Raw genomic sequence first — 11,283 nt, 5'->3', positions numbered from 1 at the left:
CTGTTTTCTATCCATTGTACTTGTTTTTTGTTTCTTTTTTTTATCTTCCTCTTTTTCCACCTTCTCTGAGTTTAATTGAGCATTTTATATGATTCTATGTTCTCTCCTCTCTTAGTATATCAATTATGCTTATTTAACATTTTTTAGTGGTTTCCCTAGAATTTGCAATATATATTTACAGCTAATTTAAGTTTACTTTCGAATGACACCAAATAGCTTCATGGGTAGTTCAGGTACCTTGTTATACAGTATTTCCAATTCCTTTCTTCTCTCTCCCTTGTCATTTAATTTCACTTATTCATATACTAAAATCAGTAGTGCACTGTTGCTATTATTGGTTTGAAAAAAACAGTTACATGTATTAGATCAATTAAGACTAAGAAAAACAAGGGTTTCTTTTTTTACTTTCATTTTTTCCTTCTCAAAAGCTCTTCCTGTCTTTATGTAGATTTGAGTTTCTGACCTGCATCACTTTCCTTTTCTCCAAAGAAGTTTTAATGTTTTTTGCAAGGTAAACCTACTGGTTACAAATTCTCTGTCTTTAGCTGAGAACGTTTTTATTTCTTCTTCACTTTTGAAGGATAATTTCACTGTATGCAGAATTCCAGTTTTTTTTTCCCCTTTCAACAATTTAAGTATTTTGCTGCACTCTATTTTTGTTTGCATGGCTTCTGATGAGGAATCTGAGGTAACTCTCCTTACACCTCCATAGGTAACCCCCCACTGACTTCTTCCAAGTATTGTCTTTAGTTTTCTTCAGTTTGAACAGGATGTGCCTACATGTGGATTTTGTTGGTATTTATTAAGCTTGATGTCCTCTGAGCTTTCCAGGGCTGTCGTTTATGGTCTGTCATTGATTTTGGAAAATTCTCAGCCTTTATTACTTCAAATATTTTTTTCTCCTTTTTGTCCTGTTATTCACATTATGCTAGTGTTACACCTTTTGCAGTTGTTCCCCGTTCTTGGATAGTCTCTTTTCGTTTTTTTTCTTCTTCCAGAAGTTTTTTTTTTATTTTTGCATTTCTTTTTGGGAAGTTTTTGTTTACATATCTTCAAGCTCACTGACTGTTTCCTCAGCCACGCCCAGTCTACCAATGAGCCGATCAAAGGCATTCTTCATTTCTGTGACAATATGTTTTTATTCATTTCTATCATTTTTTTGGTTCTTTCTTTTGCTTAGAGATTTCATCCCTCTGCACTACTGATTCATTCTTTTTCATACTTCATACATACACATTTTTAGTTATTTCTATTATCAAGCAGTATCAAACTTACAGAAAAACGCTGAGTACAATACAGAGTCCTTTTTTCCCTGAGCTATTAGGAGGTAAGCTGCTGAGCTGATGGTCATTACTTCCAAATACTTACATAGAGAATACCACCATCAAAATCAGGAATTAGCATTGATAATAAAATATGAATAAAATGCTACAATAAAAATACTACTGTCTAATCCTGGTATTCTTTTCAAGTTTGGCCAGTTATCTCAGTAAAGCTATTTATAGCCAAAGGGTCCAGTTCTACAATAATATGTTTACGTTCAATTGCTGTGTATCTACAATAGTTACTTGGTTTTGCCTTGATTTTCATGCCTTTAACACATTTCAAGATTATAGGATACTTGTTTTGTACAGTGTTACTCAAATTGAGTTTATGTTATATGTTGCCAATATTAGATTTAGTTTTATACATTTTTGGTAGTAATATTGAAGTGACTGCAATATTTTCTTCCTTTAAAAAATGTTTTTTTGAGAAAGAGTGTGCGCACACTGAGCAGGGGCAGGAGCAGGGGCAGAGGGAGAGAGAGAAGGGGAGGGAGAGGGAGAGAGAGAGAATCTTAAGCAGACTCCATGCCCAGCACAGAGCCCAATATGGGGCTCAATCTCAACGGTGAGACCATGGCCTGATCCAAAATCAAGAGTCAGATGCTTAATTGACTGAGCCACCCAGGCCCCCCTGATGCTGTGTTTTTCTTACTGCATTCCGTTCCTGCTTGTTACATTACTGTTGATGCTCGTGAAAATATTTTTGCTCCTCAAATTTACACTAAAACTGTAATGCTGGAACTTTTAACGTATAAGGGCAGGAAAAACAGGATTAGAGACAATTGCAATAATTGTAAGCTGGAAACCAGTTGAGCATATGGTATCTGATTTTGACCACTGATTTGTTCTTGCATGTTGTCTCCTTTTTCCCATTAAATATTTAACATACTAATCATAGTTACTTTAAATTCCCTATCTGATAATTGTAAAACCAGTGTCATATTTAAGTCTTACTCCTGTGTTTGCTTTAACTGTTCACACCGTGACTTTTTCTTGCCTTTTACCATGCCTCTCAACTTTTCGTTGGAATTCAGGCATGATGTATTGGGTAATAGGAACTGAGTTAATTAGGATTTTAGGTTGAGGTTTTATGTTAATTTGGGTAGGAGCTGAGCTGTGCTTACTATTTCTTCCAGCTGTGGGTGGCAGATGCTTTAGTTTCCTCTAGTGTCCTTGTTTTTTGTATGTGTGACCTTTGTTATCTTTGGGTTTCCCTAAGAACTCCTTCTTACATAGTCTGTCTCTCAGCTCTCTCAGTTCTGCACTGTTACACTGGAGCCCTGTTGGTATGGTGGCAAGGTGTTAGGGAGGGGAAGCATTATATCATCTTATCATTACCTCCCAAAATTTTAGTAGGGCCTGAGTCCCTGGGGTGTCTTCTTCAGAAGCACTTCTTAGTTTTTTTCTCCCTTTAGGTGATACAGGAAGGCTAGAGGGGACTTGTACTGGCATATAGCCCCTCTCTCAGGTCAGGACAGGCTCTGGTAAGTAATTTCCTTCGGAGGGCAGGCTTTTGTTGTGGAGAACACAGACTGTATTTTAGAATGATTGCTTTTCCCCACCTTCTGCAGGAAACAGGAGGGAATTTTTCTCTGATCTTCACTGTGAGAACCTGGTGGGTTCCTGGAGGCAAAGCCCATGAAAATATAGGCGCCCCCCCCCCAAGATTGGTCCCTCAGGAGTTTTTAACTCTCAACCAAGTCTACACCCAGCCTCAAGCAATTCATCTAAACCACCTTTTCAGTGCTCCTACCAATAATTGGCTCCAGCAGCTTCTGCCTTAGGTAATCTCTGCTGTGATTCTCCGTATTCACCTGCCTCTCCACATTTTGGGCTGGTGGTTTGCCCTGTGACCTGAGTTCTCTGGGTCTAATAAAAGTCAATGCTTCTCTTTTTGCTTAGCATCTTTCTTGTTGTGAGGCTGGGAGTGACAACTTATAAGGTCTGTATATGTCAGAGCTCAATATTAGACATTTGAGTTGGGATTTCTCTTACACCTTGAGGCTGAATGTCAGGAGCGCTATTCATAGCCCAAACATCACCAATAAGCCTGCACAAGTACAACTATTAGTTTTCAAGGTCAGTTCAGTATCTACTTCATTATGAGATAATTATATTATTTTCTTCTTATCCATTAAGAACAAATAAGCGTGCAATGTGTGGCGGGCACCGGGTTGGCTAACTCCACTTCCATTCCCAGCCTTATTCTCCCTTGTCTGCCCTACCTCAGAGGCCAGAAAACCTACATATGCATGTTTCCAGCCACCCCAGGACTAAAATGGCCACATGACATTTGTTTTTTTTTAGTAAGATGCAAACATGAGACTATTGGAAAGTTTCTGAGAAAGTATTAGCTTTTTTGAGAAAAGGGGACACATTTGGCTGGTGTGGACTCTTCCATAATATCTGCCTTGATTGTGGATTTGCTACCTAAAGCTAGGGAAACCATGAGGGGAGGGCCAAATAGCATCAGTGAACCAATGCCAGGAGCCACCTACCACCAGATTTCTTGTGTTAGGAAAATAAACCTCTATTTGGTTGAGCCTTCTTAAGGTGGCTTTTCTATAACCTATAGAGATATGAACTTCTAACTCATGGAGCACCTAACCTATATGAAGTCTGAGGTACAAAACTAAGAAATGAGCCATTTAATAGATAAGCACTAGGAAGAGAATGAGTAAGTTTGGCTACAATGAAAGAGTAATGCTGACACCCATGTATTCAAAGAACTAAAGCAAGGATTAGTCTTTTTTTTTTTAATGTCTATTTGAGAGAGAGAGGGAGACCGTGAGTGGGGGAGGGGCAGAGAGAGAGGAGAGAGAATCTCAACCAGGCTCCATGCTGTCAGCACAGAGCCTGACACAGGGCTTGAACTCATAAACCATGAGATCGTGACCTGAGCCAAAATCAAGAGTCGGATGCTTAACTGACTGAGCCACCCAGGCATCCCAAGCAAGGATTAGTCTTAATGTTGAAATATCGATTGCCATTCGTTATACATATATGTTGTGGGAGATGTGGAGGGAATGTTGATTCTGTGTAACTTCAAAGTGCCAGTGACCAGTAGCATGAGAAAAGGGTAACTTTCAAGGAGGTGGGGCTATGGTAGTGTCCCAGTGATGCACAGATGAAATTAACCAAAGGATAGATTTCTCAAACTATTTGAATTAGGGGTAAGAGAACTTTCCTTAGCCAGTCTTCTTGGGCAAGTTATTTGATCTCTCTGTGCTTCAGTTTCCTTATCTGTAAAATGGGGATAATAATAGTGTGTACCTCACTGGGGGCATTGTGAGCATTAAATGAGATAACCTATGTGAAAAGCTTAACTAGTGTGTGCATACCATAAGTATTGTATCAACAATGTTAGGACTAGGCTGTGGACGTAGTCCTCTGCCTATATTGCCATCACCAGTCACAAACTCACACAGAACGTTGTCTCACTCTGGAGAGCAACACACATAACTGGCTTGTTCTTCACACGTCAAGGAGTATTCCAAGAAGGGCTGTTAATGCCAGGGAAATGTTTCTAAATTACAGTAGACATTGATTTGATCATTTAGTTGGGCTCACTGAGCTGGCAAAATTAAGTGAACTTTAACCTGGAGACCAGTAAGTAAAGTCCTTCAGAAGCATACGATTGTTTAGTAAGAATCGTGTTTAGAGTTCCTTCAGGAATTGACTAAGCTTGGAGGTCTGTACATCCTTACTGAAGTGTGAAATATCGTCCATCTTCTATCTCCTGGTATTTTTCTCATGCCTGTGATTCCTAAGAGGTTATTTGAAGAGGTTACCAACTGTCACCGTCTACAGTAGTACTGGCACGGTACATGTCGCACGTGTGGCTCCATTTATCAATACGGTTACATTTGATTACATATCGCTTAAACCTGACAAATATTGACTTAATGAAAGGGTTTTAACAATATTATTTGACGTATTATTCTCATGTAATAAGAAGCCTGGAGGCAGGCACTGTGGACTTGGTATGGGGCCTCCTTCTGCTTTCCACTTACTGTTTGTGATGTCCCCATGCTTGCAGGGTGGCTGCTTCTTCTCCAGGCCTTGAGTTTACATTTCATGCACATGCCAGCTGCTCCTTTTAAAAACAAAAATCAGACAAATACTAGCTTTTCCAAAGCTCCTCCAATAGACGTCTGCTTACCTCTCACTGGCCAGGTTGATGTTACATGGCCACACATAGCTGCAAGGAAGCCTGAGGATTGCCGTCTTTTAGCCAGACACACTGCGGCCCTAAACAAAACTGGAGGGGTTTTTTTTGGAAGAAGATGAGAATGGTATTGGGTATGCAGCTGGCTGTGAGTGCCACACTCTGCATCCACTGTGTCAACTGTGGAACAATAATAGCTGAGGAGCTGACAATTGCAAACTAGTTGACAGAGCAGAGGGTATCAGTGAAATGTAGAGATGTTTGTGCCTGGCCTCTATGAAAAGGTTGCCTGTTTGGAAGGAGTAAAGGAAAGCCCAACCTCAGAAATATGTAATTATTATATTGTAAAGCTGCGTGCTAGAGCTTTCTTGGTTCTCTCTTAATTGGAAAACCTGCCTTTTCAGAATTAATAGGAAAAAGTATTTTCCATAATCTTTAGAATCCAGGCAGAGCAGGGCTCAGACTCTTCCTGGAGAACTGACATAAAAATATTTCAACCATTTAAAAATTAACGGGACAAGGAGGGATGGCTGGATGGCTCAGTTGGTTAAGCGTCTGACTTCAGCTCAGGTCATGATCTCACAGCTTGTGAGTTCAAGCCCCGCATCGGGCTCTGTGCTGACAGCTAGGAGCCTGGAGCCTGTTTCGGATTCTGTGTCTCCCTCTTTTTCTGCCCCTCCCCCGCTCACACTCTGTCTCTCTCTCTGTCTCTCTCTCTCTCTCTCTCTCTCAAAAAATAAACATTAAATTTTTTTTTTTAAATTAACGGCACAAGGACAGACTGAGGAATAGTAATAGACTAAAGGTGACTAAAAAGACATGATGACAAAATGCCGTTTGATATCCAAGATTGGATCCTGGAAGAGATGAAAGAAAGCAGAAAAACTAGTGAAATCCAAATAAAATCTATAGTTTAGTTAGTAGCGCACAGAAGTTGGTTTCTTGGTTGCAACAAATGTAACAAAGTAATGTGTACGTTAACACTAGGGGAAACTGAGTGAGGGCTTATAGGAACTCTGTATTATCCTTTGTAACTTTTCTATGGGCTGAAACTGATTCCAACGTAAAAATTTTATTAAAAAATTAAGTCAGTGTTGGAGGAAAAACTGTTAACATGGCAAACTGTTTCCATTTAATTACCAGCAACTGTAATTAGAGTGAATGGGATCCATGTGTACTAGTATGAGCGTAAGGTATTTTCACAGCTGGAATTTGGACATGTCCAGAAAATTGATGAGACAAAGGCCCACGGTGAGTCTGGTTTTCATGAGGGATGAAAAGCCTATTATGACAGAACTTACGTTTGGAGTGGAGAGATCAAGCAAACGTGGTTCAAGAACTGAGACCACCATCAGACAGGATGACCAATTTTAAGCATAGTGTGCTATCAGTCATTCAGATTGTATCCTAGTTCTAGAATCCCTGGCATCATGTCCGAGTTCTAGATGTAAGAGAAGCAGTGGAAGAGCTCATAAAGCTTGCCTCCAGAGGATGTAAGGTGTCAGCTGCATTAGGCCCATGATTTTCTGCAAGCAATAGACATGACACCAGCTGTTTTGGCAGTCATGGGAGTGTGCATCATTAATGTTTTCATTGCAGGACCTTTAGCAATGGACCCAAGCATCAGTGGTCTCATGGGCGGGCAGAGGTATCAGGAGGGATGCTTCTCGTTGGCAGTGGTAGCATAGTTTTAGTGATAAGACATATCAGTATTGGGAAAGAGAGAAATATAAAATGCCACAGGAGCCAAGAAGGCTGGTTCTAGGAGGACCAGGGTACTCACCAGAAGTATGCTTGAGAAACTGAAGAGGCCAACATTTCCTCGGCACTGTATAGGAGCAGGGGCAGAGAAATACTAACACGTAACTGCCGTTGTGACTTTCCTTTTACATAGAGGTTGATATGACCTGAGAATCACAGTTTATATGAGAATGCATTTTGCAAGACCTCACTTTAGAACTGATTGCTACTTGCTGGGTTCTTTTAGTACATGAAATCTGACTCATGGATGCTGACCAAAATACAGAATGATAAAAAAGGAAATGAAAATCAGTTTGGCTTAAAGGATGTGTATTTGAAAATGCTACTTTCCTCAAGATCTTGTCTTGTAAGAAAGAAAATAAGCTACATTTCAAACAGATTAATTAATTGGTCAGTTTCAATGAATAATAATATTCAGGAGAAATTAATTCTTAATTCAGGGTTTGGGGCTGGTGTCGGTCTAATCACTGGCAGTTAAGTCTTCTCATAAGAACACTGTATGAAGACCACCAAAAAAATGTTACAAATGTAATTTTTTAAATCGGAAACTTCTTTACCATAATGAATTTCTGACAATGCTTGCATAAACCTAGAGGAAAATCAGGTAGAGGTTTAAAATTGAACCTCAACTTATAGCTTGGAATAAAAGATTTCCTCATTTTAGTCGAGTTACAATGTCTTGTGAGTGGAGAGGGAGACACTGAGCATGTAGATTCCAACTCCAACCTCTCTCCCTCTCTTGAGACGGATCCTGATACTTGCAGCTATTGAGTATAGGTGAAGCCTTGGACTCTGCATGAGCTCCAGTGGAGGGAACCGCTATGGTACTGTCTCTTCCATGGGCTACAGCAACACGTGGTGACCAGCATTCAGGAGCCCTGGGCTTAGGGGGAGAATGCTAAATATCCCAGGAAAAGCTTGGTGGTCAAAGCAAAACGGAGACACTTTCAGTGCCTTCTTGCCACGGACTGGCACTCTCTCTGCTTCCATATTCTTGACCTGTCAAGACATGAGAGAAGAAAGACCGGTGTCTATGGGTTGAAGGAGGTCACCAGGTTCCCAACCGGGGTGGTGGGAAAAGTTGCTGAAGAGAAATGGGCTTTCTAGGACACTGGAAAGTATGGGGTGGGGGTGGGGAGATGAAGTACTGCCCAGGAGCACTACAGCACAGAGTCTGCTCCCTGCCCTGGCTGAGGTCAAGTCCCACTTGAGAATCAGCAGAGCTCAGTGTTCGTAAACCTTGCCTTAAAGGAAAGCACCTAGATTATTCAAATTGTCCAGAATGTGATGTGAGTTGGAGAATAAAGGGGCAGCAGTGTGCAGTAATTTGGCTGCTTTCTCTGATCTGGGAGTACCCTGCCTGCATGGAAAGTGCCACTGGAAGCTGCACCCCCAGGTTGAACTTAGAAGCCAAAGAAAAGCCATGGAAAATTATACTGCATATACTCCCATACTATGAGAGCCATTAGTGCTGTTTACCAAAAATTTCTAGTTCTCTCCCATTCGAGGAAACTGGTAGTATCTTAAGGGTTATGTGGTCTTTTTTGTTTTGTTTTAGCCTATTTTATTTCTTGTTTGTATTTTTTAATAACAAGGGAGTTGGAACCCTGAATGGAGGGGGGATTAGACATTCAAGCAGGGGCCTGGTGAAGTATATCAAATGGATGCTCCAGGTCCTGTTACTACAGATGGTTAACATAGGAAATTAGGGGTGTCTTGAAGACCAGCTTGAGACCCCCAACAGATGAGCAGTTGCTAACTTTTCAGCAGGGATTTGATAGTACCCAGGGCTTTCAGAAGTGGGAAGTGGTGACAGCAGTGATGAAAACACTTCAACTTTCCTGGACTTTGCTCTCCTTGTAGAAATGGCCTGAAATTCAGAGACTACAAAACCAGGGGATTTAAATAAATGTGGGAATGGATAATTGTGATACCAGTGAAGTTTAAAAAGCCCTGTTTTTATTAACCTTCCCTGAAAACTGCCTAAGGAGGAAATGGGCTTCAAGTAAAAAAAACTTCTTGTTGTTGTTAAAAGTAACTCTTGTAAAATGTGTACCAAACCCTTCCCCTTAAAAGGCAGCTGGAATCTTTGACCTCTGTGATTTATGAAAGTGAATTCTTTTGCTCTTAAGTGATGGTTAAAGGACCAGGATTCAGAAATCATTTTCTACACGGAATTTGACCCTCCTCCCAGAAATGTATATGTAAATATGACATAAAATGTCCATTGGTTAATAGCCCAAAAAACAATGTTCTATCTGACATTTCGTTCAAAAGATGACTGTATATGCGTGCATTTTGGGCAGGTAAATCAGAAAATGTTGCAACTTTTAATGGGTCTGAGCAATTGATGCCTTAAGTTTTGACATTTCCATGATGTTCTGTGCTCTCTAAGTGTACTGCACTGAAATGGCCTTGAAGTACTTTATGTAAAGGATTAAAATGACTGTAATTTTAACAAATTAAGCACCTTACTTTACTTCAGACATAATTTTCTGTATGAGGGAAGATGATCTTGCTGGACTGTGATAGAGCTGAGATTGGGGACAAGGGAGCAGATATCAATAAATCCAGACTGTTGTTATTGAATAGTCCCTCTTCTCGGTGACAAGACTTGGGGAAAGACTAGTTTGTTTGCTTTTGTTTTCTTCCCCTTAGAATGTTTTACAATATCAGGTTGAGCCTGAGGTATGAGAGCTGACACATACAGAATTTGTATGATCCCTTTAATAAAAGCTGGGGAAGTGTAGGTTTGAAAGATGGCAGGGGTATTTAAATGGGCACTGTCAGACAAAATGGAAATCTGTTGTATTCACAGTACAATAATAGTTCTGCATTGAGCACACAAGAAAAGAGTAGGAGGAGATCCAGCAAGACATCTTAGAACTCCCATTCCCCACCTTCCCAGGTCACAGTGAGCTCCTCCTACAGGTACAGCCAGAGTCAGCCAAGGTGAAAGATGTCAGAGTCTCATTTTAGACCTAAAGACACCTGCAGATCAAAAGTGAGGGGATGGAGAAACATCTGTCATGCAAATGGATGTCAAAAGAAAGCCAGAGTAGCGATATTTATATTGGGCAAACTAGACTTTAAAACAAAGAGTGTATTAAGAGACACAGAAGGGCGCTGTTTTATAATAAAGGGGACAATCCAACAACAAGATATAACAATTGTAAATATTTATGCATGAAACAGAGAAGCACCCAGATACATAAAACAGTTAGTAACAAACATAAAGGAACTAATCCATAATAATATGATACTAGGGGACTTTAATACCCCTCATTCATTGATGGACAGATGCTCTAAACAAAATATCAACAAATAAACCATGGCTTTGAAGGACACACTGGGCCAGATGGATTTAACAGATATATTCAGAACATTCCATCTTAAAACAGCAGAATACACATTCAAGTGCACATGGAACATTCTTCAGAATACATCACATATTAGTCCATAAAACAAGCCTCAACAAATTCAAGAAGATGGAAATCATGCATTTTTTTCTGACCACAATGCTATGACAGAAGTCAACCATGAGAAAAAATATGGAAAAGAACACAAATACATGCAGTTTAAAGAACATGCTACTATGGGGCACCTGGGTGGCTCAGTTGGTTGTGTCCAACTTCAGCTCAGGTCATGATCTCACGGCTTGTGAGTTCGAGCCCCATGTCAGGCTCTATGCTGACAGCTCGGAGCCTGGAGCCCACTGTGGATTCTGTGTCTCCCTCTTTCTCTTTCTCCTCCCCTGCTCATGCTCTGTCTCTCTTCTCAAAAATAAATAAAAACATTAAAAAATTAAAAAAAAAGAACATGCTACTAAATAGTGAATGGTTCAACCAGGAAATAAAAGAAGAAGTGCAAAAGTATATGGAAACAAATGAAAATGAAAATGCAATGGTCCAAAACCTTTGGGATGCAGCAAAAGTGGTTCTAAGAGGGAAGTTTATACCAATACAAGCCTATAGCAAGAAGCAAAAAAAATCTGAAACAAAATAACCCTATACCTGAAGGTGCTAGAAA

Source organism: Acinonyx jubatus, chromosome X (genome assembly GCF_027475565.1).
Source record: "Acinonyx jubatus isolate Ajub_Pintada_27869175 chromosome X, VMU_Ajub_asm_v1.0, whole genome shotgun sequence".
Taxonomy (NCBI): domain Eukaryota; kingdom Metazoa; phylum Chordata; class Mammalia; order Carnivora; family Felidae; genus Acinonyx; species Acinonyx jubatus.
This window is presented reverse-complemented; position numbering follows the sequence as displayed.